The 17,926-nt window shown below is 35.4% G+C and overlaps 1 protein-coding gene across 3 annotated transcripts in view; it reads right to left on the bottom strand.

Moving 5' to 3' along the window:
- The window catches only part of LOC141404703 (maternal protein pumilio-like), a 551,168-nt gene extending 534,583 nt beyond the window's left edge, over positions 1-16,585 (bottom strand). For all 3 annotated transcript variants that reach the window (XM_073988353.1, XM_073988318.1, XM_073988350.1), the window contains exon 1: positions 16,180-16,585. The gene's annotated coding sequence lies outside the window, so the exon portion shown is untranslated. The remainder of the gene's footprint in view (positions 1-16,179) is intronic.
- Positions 16,586-17,926: the final 1,341 nt, after the last annotated feature.

Genomic DNA, 17,926 nt, shown 5'->3' with positions numbered 1-17,926 from the left:
CAGTGATATTAATTTACAAATTTCAAATGTTGCCCCAGCGCCTAAAGGCTTTTTGGGACGAATTATTTAAATATAATCTAAGAGGACGTTAATGTAATTCATTTATTTGATTAATATAAGATAATATTAATATGATATTTTATCTCAACATTACAATCTACGTCAGAAGCATTTCAATGTTGCTGAATAAAAATGACAGAATCGCTGCCTTGAATGATGGTACGCTCGCGAGGTTCTTTATGGAATTCGTTGTTTGCATATTTCCAATCGGCACCTTTCAATTTTAAGGTTTGAGTTATTTCTGGTGTTTATTGTAGTCTGATTTATTTTAAAAAAGCTTTGTTTTCACATTAAAAATATTCTTGAATTTATACAATATTCCTATTGCCGGCGATATTTTCGTTCTTAATTCACTGATGTGTAAACCCCATGTTAAGTTTTGCTGCATGTTTATACCCAAATATTTCAATGTTTGGCATTCGAAAAGATGTGTCATTTTGTGAACAACGGGGTCGGAAACGAATAATTTTTGTCTTCGAGGAATTAATTATCAACTTGTTCAAGCGACAATACACCAATATGAGTTCAGCATCATGCTCTATTTGAAACTTTAGTATTACATCGTGATTGTAGGGATAGAGAAGGGTAATATCGTCAGCGTATATAACTAATTTACCAACGAGTCTCAAATTAGACATATCATTTAAGTATATTGTAAATAACAAGGGTCCCAACACGCTTCCCTGCAGCACCCCATGTTCAATGATTCCACTATCTCCTTTCACTCCATTAATCTCCACATATTGTTGTCTGTTAGTTAAATAACTTTCAATGAGTTGAAGTTCTTTTCCTTTCACATCGTAGTACGGAAGCTTGGCTAGCAGAATACGATGATCAACACGATCGAATGCCTTTGAAAAATCATAAAATGCAGCACCAACTCCTGCATTTTTATTTAGACCTCGCAAATAAAGTTAACAACATTTACTACTGATTCTTGAGTACCACTACCTTTCCTAAAACCAAATTGGAATGGGTACATTTGTCCAGTATTCTCAAGAAAAGTTGATAGCTGTTTGTGTATCAGTTTTTCAAATACTTTATCTACCAATGACAGCAAAGCTATTGGTCTATAGCCACATGTTTTGAATTTTGGTAATGGCGAGATTTTGGTAATGGCTGCTAATAGCGTCTTTAGACAGAATCAACACTTTGCCTGAGATGCCATCGTGACCAGGACTTTTGCTAGCATCTATGTTAGAAATTAGATCAATAATGTCTGATGCTTTAACATTACTAATACAAAAAGTATATCCACATCGTACTAGACTGTTCAAATGATGAAAATTATCGCCGTGGTTCAAAAATATATTCCCTTTCAATATTTTTGGAATGTTTGTTTTGTTTATTGTTGAATATTCAATCTCATTTGATTGCTTGAGTGGAGTATTCCCCCATTGCACAGAGAGGAAATTTGTGTTAAAAGGTGATCAAAAGCCCTAGAAAGCTCATTTATAGTCGGATTGATTGCACAAAGCATATCTTCTATACAAGGATTAATCCTATAGAAAATAATGAAAATCGGTCCAGATTTGGATGCAACTTCCATATATATTCGCTTCTGATATGAGATAAAAATGCACCAAAATCACACATGCAACCTGAACTAGCCTAAAAAAACATTGAGCCATTTTTCAAACAAATCGGTACAGATGTATATATAGTCCCATATACATACATTTCATTCCAAATTTTATTTTTTGAAACTTACTTAAATTAAATTTTTCTCAATTCACATGAGAAAAGCCGTGAATGTTTCTGAATAATGCAAACATATTTGATAGCTGTTGGTTTAGTCTGATAAATAAGAGTTCTGGTTATAAAGCGGAACAAAATTTAGTGTGAGTAAACCTTGCAATTCCATATAAAAATATTTCACATTTTAGTTGAGAAAAATTAGATTTTTTCGGAATGGCGCAAATATGCGCAATTTTTTATGATTGAATATGATATTTGAGACTCAAGCGCATAAAACATTAGAAGAAACTATGGTCGGGAAACGACGGGGAAATAGACTTTTTTTTCACTATTGAAATTGTAGTAATCTTAAAAATTATCATAAAAAATGTTCATAAAGAGGATATGTATCACCATTATTAAAGAGCAAAAATGTAAAATCAATCTGAAAATTGTAAATGCTAATCTTGTTCGGAGACTGTACAAAAACAATAAATCTTGAAAAATATAAATTTTCGCGAAAATAATGTCATTTTAATGTTCACCTAATTTCTTAGTTTTCGAAAATTTACTCTTTGTTTTCAGTATGGCTGAGTTCAATCGACTGCTGTATTGGATTGGTTAATCTTACAAAGTCGATGATGGTAATAGCAAATGTAGAAAAGAGTCTGGTTGCCGTTTATCAACATTTTTTCATAAAAAAACGATTTTCATGTTTTGAGTTTTGAGCAACTTTAGGCCTATGTTTCCCCTCTGTGCATTGGCTCAACTTCATTTTTTACCCTCTATTACAGAGAGTAATGTTTTTCAAAACGAACTGACAGTGTTGCAACATTTTACTGATCGCTACCAATATCATGATTTCATCCCGGCGAAGGGAATTATCAATTGGCTTCTCAGTTTTTGAAATGATGCCTTTTTAGCGAAAACCCGAACTCTTTAAGTATCTAGTATTCCCATGTGAATGAGAATCACACTCACTTTTTGGCTATTCCAAAGAAACACCAAAATCAAAATATTCTGCAACATGCCAGCACGTATCAACTAAGAATTCATCGAATTCTATGAGTTGAAAAGAACATCAACACAGTTGCCTGTGAGGTTGTTGTTGCAATTTTGTTTTTAACAAATTTCCCTTTGCGCGTGCCTCCGCTGTTTTTTGTTTGTTTTGTTTATTGTTGAAGATTCAATCTCATTTGATTGCTTGAGTGGAGTATTCACCCATTGGCTCAACTTCATTTTTTTGGAATATTTAAAAAGTATTCGTTGAATAAATTGCATTTAACTCTATCATCTTTTATTAATTCATCAGCATCGTTTTTTAACTGTAAGGATTTACTACCATTATTCCCCAAGCATTCATTTAAAAAATTCCAACATTTTCGTGGATTTTTTTCGAATTTTTCAAGATTCCAGCTAATATAGGAATTCATGCAGGTTTTGCTGGCTATCTTTATTATGAGACTGACGTTCTTGAGATTATACTCTAACTTCGCATTTCTTCCTTGTTTTCTTCTTCTTGCCAATAGTTTATTTTTATAATTATGTAGAGATTGTAATTGATAATTCTCTCAAGGCGCTAGCATTGTTTTGGATGATACCTTTATTTCTTCAAGCCATGTGTTTCTTTTTTTTACAATATTTTTAATAGTTGTTGTTATATTAAGAATGTCATCTGAATGGTTACTGGAATGACAAAATTTAGCAAAGTAGCTTTGAACATCTGTAGCTATATTACTATAATTATAGTGCTTAAATGATCGTTTTGTTATTTGGTTATTTTTAACCAAACTCTCCATACAATAGGTTGAATTCTATTGAGTCTATCTTCAGTCTTTCCGCTACATTACTATATACATGATCGATTGATGTTTTACTACTCGGCCGTGAAACCAGAGTATGACATGATTCATAGCCTACACATGAGAGAGCCGACAGAATATTTCAAGAGCAGGAAGCATTAAGCAGATCAATGTTTGAGTCTCCAACAATTATGGCTGCAGTTCTCGAGGACCAGACAACTCATTTTCCAAGTAAGTTATAAAAAGGTTCAAGTTGCATTTGGGAGAACGTTAAAACGATGTAAATTTTAAGGGCATTCCATTAATTAAAAATTCATTTAAGGATATCCGAATACACTCCACAAAATGTTTGCTCTCACAGATTTCTACTGCATAAGTTAGATGATCACGTACGTAACAGGAAGTGCCTCCGTATCCATCACTACGGCAACGATGTATAGCATTGTATCCTGGGATACTATACCATGTTTCTTGAAAAACCGGAAACTGCGCGAGAACTGACTTGAATTTATTAAATTTATTCAAAGAAGAAATGCTTCTGACGTTTACAGAAATCATATTAAACATGTCTTCATTATAAATCGATATTTTCAAAATATTTATTTTTATTTAACATTATAGTGTTTTGGTTGGTTGGTTGGTTTACGTGGTGGCTATAATCTTCATAGCCCCAATTAGTATGTTAAAATATACCGTTTTGAAAACCACACCACTCGGGTAGAGATTGTTATTCCGTTATAGTATGTTGGTAAATTATATCCAGCCTGATAAATTGAGAAACCTCAGAAGGTCCCCCAGACCTAGTTCGGTTGTCTCAGCAAGATCGTGTAGGAACGGTCGTCCAAAAGTTTTAAATCTTCTCTGCAGTTGTGCAGGGCAGGAGCAGAGAAGGTGTTCAACCGTTTCTTCCTCTTCTTCGTTTCCGCAGCTGCGACAGTAGTCATTGTGTGGAATATGTAAGCGCTTTGCATGGTTACCAATGGCCCAATGACCGGTTAGCACCGCAATTAGTCTTGCCAGGTTCCGTCGATTTTGGCTAATCAGGAACTTTGTACGTTTGATGTTGTAGTGTGGCCATGTAGATTTTGATATTTTGCAGGTTTCAGTCTTGTCCCATCTGATCTCTGCTTGTGAAAGATAGTATTTGAAGATATCCCCTTTAACTACTCCCATTGGTTGCTTTTTTTCTTGGTAGTTTGAGAAGCACACAGGCATGTCAGTAAGCTCTGTCTCTCCACGTTCCTAGAGCACGTAGCATTGCAGGCCGCAGTTGCTTTGATGTGTAGATCTATTGGCAGTATATGCATCATTGTATTGAGGGCTTCAGCCGGACAAGTTCTCATTGCCCCTGTCACCCCGATGCATGCCGATCTTTGTATTCTTTATAGTTTTCTCTGAATTGTTTTCTTTCCCACAGTTGGCCACCAAACTAGTGCTCCATATGTGAGTATTGGTCTTATTATGCGGCTCCCAAACATTTTGCGACATGTGTAGTATGCAACGGTTGCTTTATGAGCACGATGTTCCATGTTACGTTTCCATGACAGTTTTGAATCTAGGATAACGCCTAGGTATTTGGCGTGATCTGATAGTGGTATTTCTTGACCTCGTAGTCGAGGAAGATTGGTGATTGCATATTTGGTTTTTGTAGTAAATAGCACCATCTCAGTCTTCCCTGGATTCACCCCCAGACCACTACTTGTGGCCCATCTATCCAGCGATTTCAGGGCTCCGCTCATGATGTCACTCAGCACGGACGGAAATAAAACAGAGACGAGCATTACCACATCGTCCGCATAAGCAACCACCTTAATCCCCATATGGTCAAGTTTGCTTAGGATTTCATTAATCACAAGGAGCCAAAGCATTGGCGAGATCACCCCTCCCTGTGGGGTTCCTCGATTTACGTGCTTCGACAGCATGCTATTTCCCAGTGTAGCATTAATGACTCTACTCTGCAGCATGGTGGTAATCCAACCACTGATGAATGGTTCCACGCCGAAGTTATATAGAGCTTGTTCTATTGCTGAGGTGCTAACGTTGTTGAAAGCGCCTTCTATATCCAAGAAAGCGGCTAAGGTGTATTGTTTGTGCTCCAAGGACATCTCAATAGTCCTAACGACTTCATGTAGGGCTGTGTCTGTCGAGCGTCCTTTAAGGTAAGCGTGTTGACTTGAGGATATGTTATTTGAGTTCTCCATCTTTTCTCGAATATACACGCCGATGAGCCTTTCGAGTGTTTTAAGCAGAAATGATGAGAGACTTATGGATCTAAAGTCTTTAGCATTTTCGTGACTACGTTTTCCAGCTTTGGGTATGAAAACAACCTTTACCTGTCTCCAACTCGTAGCGACGCACAGTGTCACGACCGTGGCCAAAAATGGTAAAAACGAAATACTTCGTTGAACAAATTTATTGATGGGGGGGAGTGATAGAAAACATATTAATTAAGAAGAATCTGAATTTTAGTACTGATACGTGAAGTAGTTTTTGCTATATGAGGATTTAAATCCGACAATTTTAGTTAATAAGTATTTTTGTGTGTGTGTGTGTTTTTTTTTTCTAAAATTAATAAATTATATTATGCGTTAATATTTAAAATTTAAAAGTAACGGTCGCTGCAAAAGTGGTTCCTAAGTTCTCTTGGGATGCAATAAACTTGGCTACACCTTTGTTTGCATGTAAATATTAATCATATGGTGTTTACATTTACCCAAACATGTATTACTAAGTTTATTAATTTTCTGAAGCAAATTTAAAATTGAGTGGAGTGGGAAAAAAATTGTATAAAAGTGTATATCGATATTTTTGCTGTATGAGTAGTAAAAAGTGAGTACTTCAAATATATAAAGGTCCCAGCTGCAGAGGTTTGCAGACGAATGTGTCACATCTCTTTTTCAGCGACCACCTCACTGAGAGGATACCCTCTTTTTTAACAAATCGTTTTGCGGTGTTGGCTATAGCCCGAAAACGAATGAACCGATCATCATATATTTTTGTGGGCTTATTAAGTACCTAATAGTCTTGCTTTAAAACGAGAGAATTTTTAAAAATATAAATTTTTAAAAAAATTGTGAACAGCTAAAATCAAAATTCGATTTTTTACAAAAAATTGACCTTTTTTGACCACTAATCGGTCAAAGGAAATTTCTCATATATAAAGACAAGAGTTTGATATATTTAATATGCTCACAAACAATATGAAGACTAAACACCAAATTTCAGTCATATCGGGTGGATATTGAGGCCACAACACTCAAAACAGGCCACAACACTCAAAACTTTGAAGCATTTTTGGTATAATATAGTGTTTTAGTTGATCAAATAAACAAAAAATATAAAAAAGGTATTTAATTGTGTGTATTTTTGTGTTTTGTTTTTTGGGGTTTGACCTTTTTAAACAGTTAGAACATATCGTCACCATAAATGCCCGAAGACGTAACCGACATTAAAATCGAAATTCGTTTTTTGACGTAATCTGATACATAAAGCTAAAATACATGCTCTGGCAAAATTTCAAGCTTCTACGTTCAAAAACAACGAATCTATTCAAGAAGTGGCATTTCGGAAAATGGGATAATATTGCAGATTTTGTTTTTTTTTTTTGTTGTTTTTTTTTTTTTTGTTGTTTTGGTTTCACTTCTTATTCCCCTTCGTATATGATCGATAATATCCCATATATTCGCCTTCATAAGATTAATATTCCGTAAAACAGTTTTTAATTTTATAACGTTTTTGTTTCTCCTGTAAAGTTTTGGTTTTGTGGGTTGATGCAATATATGAAAAAACTAAAATTGTTAACTTTGACCTTGAATACCTCTTTCTGCAATGAACTACCAAATCTTATGCATTTTTGAAAACTAGACACCTTCAGCTGTCCAATGCCACTTTCCGTATAGGCGCATCCTTTTTAGATCCTGAGTAATAGGCCAAAACATATTATATTCTTGAAAAGTCGTAATAGGTCAAAACATAAGAATCTTTGAAAATCATTTTTTTTTTCAAAAATTTCCGATTTTCTCAAAATTTCTACAATGAAATGCTTAGTACTATACATGCGCTTATCTTTTCTATATCCTGAGCAATAGTCTAAAACATATATGAAAATTCTTGTTGTGTATTTATTTCAGCTAAAGTCCATTTTTTTGTTCCTTCAAAATTTGAAGAAACAAAATGTTTTACAGTGGGTAATGAAATTGATTACTACGAGCGGAGGCAGAGAATACTATAGTTTCGGAAGCAGCCAAACTTCCTCATCAGTTCTCTTAACCGCTGACTCCGTATCGATAAACAGGTCAATAAGAGTGACCAGAAAATTGAACAGAACGAGAAATTTTCTGTATCCTCCTAAATCTGTTGACCGCACAATTGAGTCAGAATAATCAAAATCATATACCCACTACTGTTTTTTAATGCTGTCTTTGCATCGCAAAGAAGACAAGCATAAGTATTGTTGTTTGCAGTAAGCAGAGATCACAACAAAATGTTGTTTTTGTTTTATGCGTAGTCAACAAGTAAGGCCGTGCTGATTGCCTGTTATTGTTGTTGGCTTTGTATTGTTGGACTGCAAAATAATACTTGTTGTGTATTTATTTCAGCTAAAGTCCATTTTTTTGTTCCTTCAAAATTTGAAGAAACAAAATGTTTTACAGTGGGTAATGAAATTGATTACTACGAGCGGAGGCAGAGAATACTATAGTTTCGGAAGCAGCCAAACTTCCTCATCAGTTCTCTTAACCGCTGACTCTGTATCGATAAACAGGTCAATAAGAGTGACCAGAAAATTGAACAGAACGAGAAATTTTCTGTATCCTCCTAAATCTGTTGACCGCACAATTGAGTCAGAATAATCAAAATCATATACCCACTACTGTTTTTTAATGCTGTCTTTGCATCGCAAAGAAGACAAGCATAAGTATTGTTGTTTGCAGTAAGCAGAGATCACAACAAAATGTTGTTTTTGCTTTATGCGTAGTCAACAAGTAAGGCCGTGCTGATTGCCTGTTATTGTTGTTGGCTTTGTATTGCCACTCTTATTGACCTGTTTATCGATACAGAGTCAGCGGTTAAGAGAACTGATGAGGAAGTTTGGCTGCTTCCGAAACTATAGTATTCTCTGCCTCCGCTCGTAGTAATCAATTTCATTACCCACTGTAAAACATTTTGTTTCTTCAAATTTTGAAGGAACAAAAATATGGACTTTAGCTGAAATAAATACACAACAAGAATTATTTTGCAGTCCAACAATACAAAGCCAACAACAATAACAGGCAATCAGCACGGCCTTACTTGTTGACTACGCATAAAGCAAAAACAACATTTTGTTGTGATCTCTGCTTACTGCAAACAACAATACTTATGCTTGTCTTCTTTGCGATGCAAAGACAGCATTAAAAAACAGTAGTGGGTATATGATTTTGATTATTCTGACTCAATTGTGCGGTCAACAGATTTAGGAGGATACAGAAAATTTCTCGTTCTGTTCAATTTTCTGGTCACTCTTATTGACCTGTTTATCGATACAGAGTCAGCGGTTAAGAGAACTGATGAGGAAGTTTGGCTGCTTCCGAAACTATAGTATTCTCTGCCTCCGCTCGTAGTAATCAATTTCATTACCCACTGTAAAACATTTTGTTTCTTCAAATTTTGAAGGAACAAAAAAATGGACTTTAGCTGAAATAAATACACAACAAGTATTATTTTGCAGTCCAACAATACAAAGCCAACAACATATATGAAAATTGTTTTTCAAAATCGTTTTTACCTTCGTACAAATCTGTTATACTGTTATACCACTAGTTATGTGGTTTTTGTCTCCGCTAGTTAAAATCTATTTTATCTTCAAACACATTTTAATGGGCATGCTTCCTCCACGCAGAGAGAGAAAGAGGTCCAAAAGTACAAGCGAGAACCTCTATATTAACGAACCTATCAAACAGACTTGAATAGCATTCACACTGATGCAGTTGCGCAGACCGTACAAACCCAGCAAACCAATCGTACCGACATCGTAACGAAATCAGAACAAAATTCGGACGCTACGTCCGATGTCGGATGCTAAATCGTAACGATATCTTAACGAAAGTTGTATGAATTGGTTTACATAATTTCGGAACGAAATGTCTTAGCAAAATCGAATCGATTACGGCCAGAATTCGGAAATTGCAATATAAGTACTACCAAGACAACGACCCTTAGCATAAATAGCATAAAAAACAGCAATATTCATAGGTGAAAAAAAAAATCGCAAAACTAGAAAAAATCGCTGGAGGGATTTTTAAATTCACATTTTTAGATTTATTTTAGGTTTTCGATTTTGCTTGAAAACCGCAAGTCCTATCGAAATGGGGCTAAAGAAAATGTTGTAGCCGTGAAAATTCTCTAGATACGTATATAGATGTTCAAGTCACATTTGTATCTTTGCAGTCATGACATTGTTTTATAAGGAGGCGATATAGTCAATGCATTGTCCCAATTTGAACTTCTATATCTCAATAACGGTAAAAGCTACGAAATTACCATAGATGTCAATCATGTAGAGAATTTTTATAGCTACAACATTTTCTTTTGTTCCATTTTGATAGGACTTACCCCTAAAAATGTCAACTTGACTCGCGATTCATTTAAAAAGCGCTCCGGCGATTTGTTATTTTTTTATTTTCCTCATCTATGAACATTGTAGTTTCAGAATCCGCAAAAACTTCCCAGGTGTAAGCACCTTCCATTTAAAGTTGCTTCAGGAACACCGTGAGAGGCGTTTACAAGCTGTTATTGATGCCCAAGGTTGGCATACGAAATATTGGAACCTACTTTTCGAAAAAATACCGTGAAAGACAGAGAAGTTGTGCATTTTGCAATTCTTTAGTTGAGCTGTTCTCATTTTTGTTAATTTTAAGACAATTTTTAGTGAAATTTAGCTACTTTTTTAGTTTATTTTATTAATAACTTCCTTCAGGAACTTCCTCCACGAAAGTTTAACACATTTGGTATTAAATCCAATCATAAGCCACGTCACGATAACAACGTTATTCAGGTATGTGATGAAAACCGAATCGACTCGATTTGCAGAATCGAAATAGTATATATTCGGGGTGCCAGTTTAGCTTCGCAAACTATGTATTTTCAATTTCAATAACATATTCACTAAAATTCGAAATTACGATTTCGATTTATGGGAAAACGCCAATACTTCTCAAGATATGGACTTAGTATTAAGGGCCACTCCTTCATATACAGTGTCGGCCAAGACTAAAGCACCCCCTCAATACATTTTTTCAAATGATAATTTTTTAAGAAAACACGGTTAAGTATTTGACTTTTTATTTCTCTTTTTATTAATTTATATATTTATTATTGAAAAAACACAAACTTAAGGAATTCTGAATTTAAAAAAAGTTCTTGGGGAACAAAAAAAAGCTAGTGAAATCAATATTTCCTTGCATATCCTTTATTATATGGATGACACACGCATATCTGCATGCAAATACCTACGGTATTAAATTATTAATTATTACAAGAGATATTGCTTCCCCGGGCTACTTTTGCGGCTTCAAATAATTTTTTTTTTGGTTTTGCATTTTTTTCCGCTGATTTTTGAGTTAACGATCTCCCACAAGTCTGTCGAAATGTTTTGGAAGCACTCCATAACCACTTTCGACACATATTTTGGTTCCTTATCTTCCTGGAAGATAATGGCGTCATTTCCTGAGTATTTCAGCCTAGTAAAACTTCTCTACAAAGTGGTGTCTTAAGACACGCCGTTCGGACTCGGCGATAAACAGTAAGTTCCATATCAATGAGTTAAAATGAATCGGGGTGCACTCATTGATATGTGAGAAGTTTAAGTGGCATCTCTTCTTCAACATAAGGCAACATCGCGCCTTTTTATACTTAACGATACTTGAAACGATCCATAATTCCATTAATTTTATGAATTGGTCCAATCCCTTCACTGGAGAAAAAAATCCCAGACCATTATGTTCAGCCTCCATGTTTTACAGTGCCTTTGCAATATTTAGGATCTAACCATTGCCCATTTGATCCACGCATTATGCCGTCCGAATCCTTTAAATTTAAATTGAATTCATCAGAAAACATAACAGACCTCCTTTTTTGGACACTAGAGTTCAGATGGGCCTTGGTGACTTCAAGTCTGGCGTTTTCATTTTTATACCCTCCACCATATGGAGGGTATAATTAAATTTGTCATTCCGTTTGTAACACATCGAAATATTCGTCGGAGACCCTATAAAGTATATATATATATTATTGATCAGCATAAAATTCTATGTCGATTTGACCATGTTCGTCTGTCCGTCCGTCCGTCCGTCCGTCTGTCTGTCTGTTGAAATCAAGATACAGCTCGCAATTTTTAAGATAGAGAGTCAAAATTTGGTACAGAAGTTTCTATTACTTGCAGGATGGTTGGTATTGAAAATGGGATATATCGGTCCACGTTTTGATATAGCCCCCATAGAACGGTACCTCCCGATTTTCGGTATTTTTAAGGTTTTAGCTTCATTATCACACCGAAATGGCTGAAATTTGGTACGTAGTCTTCTTTAGGGGTATAAAACTTTTCCCTAGAATTTTGTCGGTATCGGTCCACACCTTCATATAGCCCCCATAGAACGGTACCTCCCGATTTTCGGTATTTTGAAGGTTTTAGCTTCATTATCGTACCAAAATGGCTGAAATTTGGTACGTTGTCTTCTTTAGGGGTACAAAACTTTCTCCCAGAATTTGGTCGGTGTCGGTCCATACCTTCATATAGCCCCCATAAAACGGTACCTCCCGATTTTCGGTATTTTGAAGGTTTTAGCTTCATTATCCTACAAAAATGGCTGAAATTTGGCACGTAGTCTTCTTTAGGGGTACAAAACTTTCTCCCCGAATTTTGTCGGTGTAGGTCCATGTCTTCATATAGCCCCCATAGGACGGTACCTCCCGATTTTCGGTATTTTGAACGTTGTGGCCTCAATATTCCACCGAAATGGCTGAAATTTGGTATTTAGACTTCGTTGGGGGTACTCAAACTTCCCCTTTAAATTTTTCGGTATAGGTTCACGCCTTTATATAGCCCCCATGGAAACGTACCTCCCGATTTTTGGTGTTTTGAAGGCTGTGTCTTCAATATTCCACCAAAATGGCTGAAATTTGGTATTTAGTCTTCATTGTGATATAAAACTGTTCGCCAGAAATATGTCTGTACAGGTCCACTCTTTCATATTGCCCCATTTCTGACTAAAATTCGTCGGTATAGGTCCACGTTTCGATATAGCCCCCATAGAACGGTACCTCCCGATTTTCGTAATACTGAAGACTGCGACGTCAATATCCAACCAAAATGGCTGAAATTCGTTATTTCGTCTTCCAAGAGTAATAAAATATTCCAGAAGAGTATTATCAGTATAGGTCCACGTCTTCCTATATCCCTATAGAAGCGTACTTCTTGATTTTCGGATTTTTTTTAAGTTTTAGCCACATTCTCTTACCGAAATATAGGAAATTTGGTATTTAGTCTTCTTTGAGCCTAAAAACTTTCCGTAAGAAATTTGTCGATATAGATCGACGTTTTGAAATAGCCCCCATAGAATGGTGCCTCACATTGTTTTACCGAAATTGCTAAAATTTAGTATTAAGTCTTCTTCATACACGAAAGGAAACAAATTATTCCATTTTACTTCAATACAACTTATGGTGGAGGGTATAACAAGTTCGGCCCGGCCGAACTTAACGTCGTTCTTACTTGTTTGTTGATATAAACGGTTTTTTGCTGGTCGTCGACAAAATAAGCCGGCCTCTACTGCTCTTACGTAAATAGTTCTTTTGCTAATTTTTAAATCTAAGCGACTTTGTATTTGGCCAGTAGATGCTACGCATCATTTTTTGGATGAATATCGAGTAAGGTTTTTGGTATTGCCCCCCTTATAGCGGTAACTCCCGATTTTCGGTATTTTGAGGTTTTAAGCAACATTTTCCTGCTAAATTAGCTGTCATTTGGTAATTAGGGTTCCTAGTGGTCACAAAACTTTTCCACCAAAAATTGTGGACCTGGGTTTGTGTATAGCCCCCATATAAAGGTACCTCCCGATTTTAATTATTTTGTGGATATAAGCTACATTTTCTGAAAATTAATTATTTCGCCTGAAATAAGGGCCACAAAATTCTGAAAATGTTTAACATACATAATTTTTGGGGAAAAGGATTTTGGTTGTGTAGCCGGTATGCGATCTGTACATAGCTGAAAGTATTAATTCACACAGGCTGAGGATATATTCCTGAAATTATGAGGAACAAGAATCGGTTTCCGATCAGTTTTTTTACTCTTCAAATTCCTTTGCCGTAGTAGAAACATTTCCACAAATGTGCGAAATGTGCACTCATTGGAAGTACTTCTTATTTAACGACGCCCTCTTTTACCCAAAATACAATCATTGTGGTTTTCTAGCTGAAATTTTAGCAGAGATAGTCAAAATACGGCTATATCTCGGAAAGTTGAAAATAATCTTAATGGACATGACTGTGGTGGAACATGAAGAATTACTTTTATAGTTTTTTTTTCATTTTCGCTTATGGGAGGTGGTCTTCCACCGAGCACAACACTGCTCGTGTATGAGGAGATATGGTTCTCCACGGTCGCTGTTTGAACATGTTTGAGTGCGCTTTGAATGTCATCGTTTGATGGACTATGGGTATTGGGGGAATGTTGGGAAGTTCCTTACGAAAGTTGTATTTGATAGGCTCGCGTCTTTCGGAAGGGGGTCTGTTGCAGCTCATATTGTTAGGGTGGTCAAGTGGTACAGTGTGGTTTCACCGGTAGAAGCTTGGTTTCATGGTGGAGGTGGTCTTCGGGTGCCTTGGAGTGGCACCCTATTGCAATGCGCAGGGCCGTGTTTTGGACCGTTTGGAGGTTCCTCCACTGCGTATCACTGATACCTGGTGTCCATATAGGGTCTGCATAGTCTAGAAGGGGACGACCTATGGCTTTATAGGTGGTCAAGATGGTCTCCTTGTCTTTCCCCCATGTGCTGCCCGAGAGAGCTTTAAGGATTTTATTCCTTTTCCCACGTTCCCAGCCACGATCTCAGCATGTTTACAAAATAGGTACATGTTATCAAAAGTTACGCCTAGTATTTTGGGGTTCTTGGTTGTTGGGATGACTTGCCCGCGTATGTGTATATCAAATTTTGTGTTGACCTCTTTGGCCACGATGTCAAGATGGTGCCTGAGGACTTGGGGCGGATAGCTGCAGGTTACGGTCTTCGAATAAGTCCTTTAGGGATGGGAGATAGTTGTTTATGTGAGCCTCTGTGTCTTTAACATTCCTGCCAGTGGACATTACCGTACAATCATCATCAGCGTTCCTCACAGCAGTTGGATCTATGTTCCGGGACCGACACAAGGAACTCCTTGCCCAAGGACTGCTACCTCCCCAATACAGGAATACAGATGTAGTTAAATTATCCACTGTAATAGTTCCTCCAATACTGTATTGCGCTATATATTTTGTTGCATATGATAGTGTATTCGGCAAGCCTTACAATGGTACCCCTATTGTCATTATCCGTTCCGGAACTTCAAAGACCCATATCTCGGGAAGTATGGTCTTCCCCCCGAAGAACTTTATATTTTTGTAACTAGAACGAGAAGATCTACCTGTGGTAAAAATTTCAGATTTTTCTGCCGGTTGTTCGTATAATCAATTTGTTCCCTTGCGATTTAAAGGAAATTTTTGTATTTTTTTTATTTTTTTTTTTCTGTGAACGGTCGGTAAAGGAAATTTGTTCCCTTTTTGCCAAGATAATATACTTTATGAGGATTTATTTGGTCTGTAATTTAATTTGACAGTGTAAATCTACTGGATTAACTAAATCTAATTATATTTAAACGTACTGTTATAATTCAAATCCTTTGGATTTATTAAATCCAGTACAATGTAAAGGTACCTTTAAGACATTAATTTTTTAATTGTCGTATATTTTGCATTATTGAAACACTTTTGACGCTAAATTCAATTTCACAACTCCATTTACGGAGACTTAACTGTAATCGATACAAATCATCAAAGTTTTGCAAACTTTCTCACTCTCCCTCTCATTTTATGCTGCAATAGAATGTAGTGTTTGCAAGAATAAAAGACACACACACATGGATAATACATACCACAACTATTTGTCAAAGGATAAAACTGTTTTAAAATTCTAGAACTTATTTAAAATATAATAACAATTTAATTTAACAAATGATTTTGCAGCTAATCATTTCATAAAATCAATTCACTTGTCTCTGTTTACTATTGTTTGTTGCTTTGTTATTCGTTTTATTTTTCTCATTTGCTATTTTCGTTTCTGCTGCTACGTTCCGTCGCAGTCGCTGCTTACACCAACTCTGCGAAACAAAACACACACACTGTGTTTTGCCGCACTTTAGCACTAAGTAAATTAAAACAAAAAACAACGAAATAAAAGGCAAACAAAAAAATGTGGGGTCTCTATTGCAAAAGGGAGTCGGAGTCTTTTCTCTTCTCTCAAGAATTACACATTTTTTCTTTGACACTTCTAAATGAATGTAATATTTTGAATATTTTCCTCTAAATTATTGTTGTTCTTTTATAAAAACAAAACACACACTAACACACCTTTTTTTAGGATTCGCCCGCTGCTTTACACACTTGGTTTGGTTGTTTGTTTGTTGGTGGATGCTAATTAGAATTATTTCTTATTTGCGGTCTCTTTGCGAAGAAGAACATGAACTACACACAACACAATTTACTTGGCTTTGCTGCTGTTGTATTTTTTCATTTAAGATTTTTCTTCGACCGAACACATTTTGGTAATTTCGTTTTTGTTTGATTGAAGTGAATTCTCTTGGATACACGTTCCGAATTGCAGAAAAAGAACGGATTTATGTTAAATGTGATTTTTTTCTTTCTGTAATTCTTTTATTTATTTTTGTGTTGGATTGATTTACAAGACCGCTCCGCTGAGACTGAGGGTAATCAGATTCCGTTTTGTTGTATTTTTACGTTTGGGCACCACTTATTTGAAATCTGCTTTGCATTTTCTTTCGCTGTGGCAGCACTTATCCTAACAGGGTTACCGTGAAGGAAAAATTCATTAATTTAATCTTGTGGAATTTTAAATACGTTTATATTGTATTGGATTTTGTTCATCCTGATGCATGGTAGAACAAATGTAAGGTAAAGTTAATACTACAACAAATACAACTCGAACAACAACCACAAAGGAATTTGTTTTTGTTTGTAACGTTACTGCCAGTTGTATTTGTAAACAAAACAAGGAAATGTCTATAAATTATTGGAATTTAAAAAACTAATAATTTTTCACATTTGGTTGAATATTTTGGAAAACATGAATGAAAATTCGTTACATTTTCAATTTTTATGACTCCACATCATTCCACTAAATGCATAACTTCTCGCAGAAAGTAGAATTCTTGCAGAAAAGTTTGGGGTCGCTGGAAATTCATTGAAAAGGAGAAGCTGTTTCAATGTTTTGTTTTAAAAATCAAAGAAGCACATGTTTATTAGGGTTTTATTTTTTTAAATTTTAACAAAATACCTCACATATTAACTTATCGTTCGAACTTGGAGGAGGTTACATATCATTGATATGATAAGTCTTTCTGGGAAATGATTTTTTCCGAATGATATTGTTACGAATGTAACTGATAGGTTTAAGTTAATTTAGTTTAATTTCCGTTAATTTAAAAATTTGAATTGTAACGTAACGTTTTATTACGCAGTTATTTTATTTAAGCAAAAACAACTACCATGTAGAGCTCTCTTCATCATTCTAGTCGTTACATTTCCTTTTGTTAATGTTCTTTTGTTTGTTTTGCCAAAATCATGTAATTATCGTTTAGTTTGTTAAGGGCTGTTTACACCATATATCAATGTCATATGAGATGTCATTTCTTTCACCCATTCGACATTCTCTATGTTTGTCAAAATTGACGTCATCCATACAACTTTCAATTTGTGCGTTCATACCTACATGTGTTATTTTCGTATGACATAACCTATAAATATAAAAACAGCTGTTTTTGTCATTGTTTACATTTATTGTTGAGTTGCAAATTTGGGCAAATTTTAATTTTGGTTGAAGGAAAATGAATATCCAGCATGTTTGTTGTGGTAGAATAGGTTTTTAGGGTTATAAAGCCATTCATGTTTTTGCCACAAAGCAATCATTTCCAAGACTGCTTCTTTCGGCCAATCGATCTGTAAATAACACCCTTTATTTACTTTTCTAAATATTTAAATATACATAACTTCCCATTTTCTTTTTTAAAAGATTTTGTTTTTCAATTTTTTTGAGAATGCCAGAAAACAGCTGATAAATTTATGTTTACATACGAGAATG

The sequence above is a fragment of the Musca autumnalis genome, unplaced genomic scaffold (genome assembly GCF_047663935.1).
Source record: "Musca autumnalis isolate F117 unplaced genomic scaffold, ASM4766393v1 scaffold_1, whole genome shotgun sequence".
Lineage (NCBI taxonomy): Eukaryota > Metazoa > Arthropoda > Insecta > Diptera > Muscidae > Musca > Musca autumnalis.
Note: the sequence above shows the minus strand (reverse complement) of the source record. Positions and strands in the feature narration are given on the sequence as shown.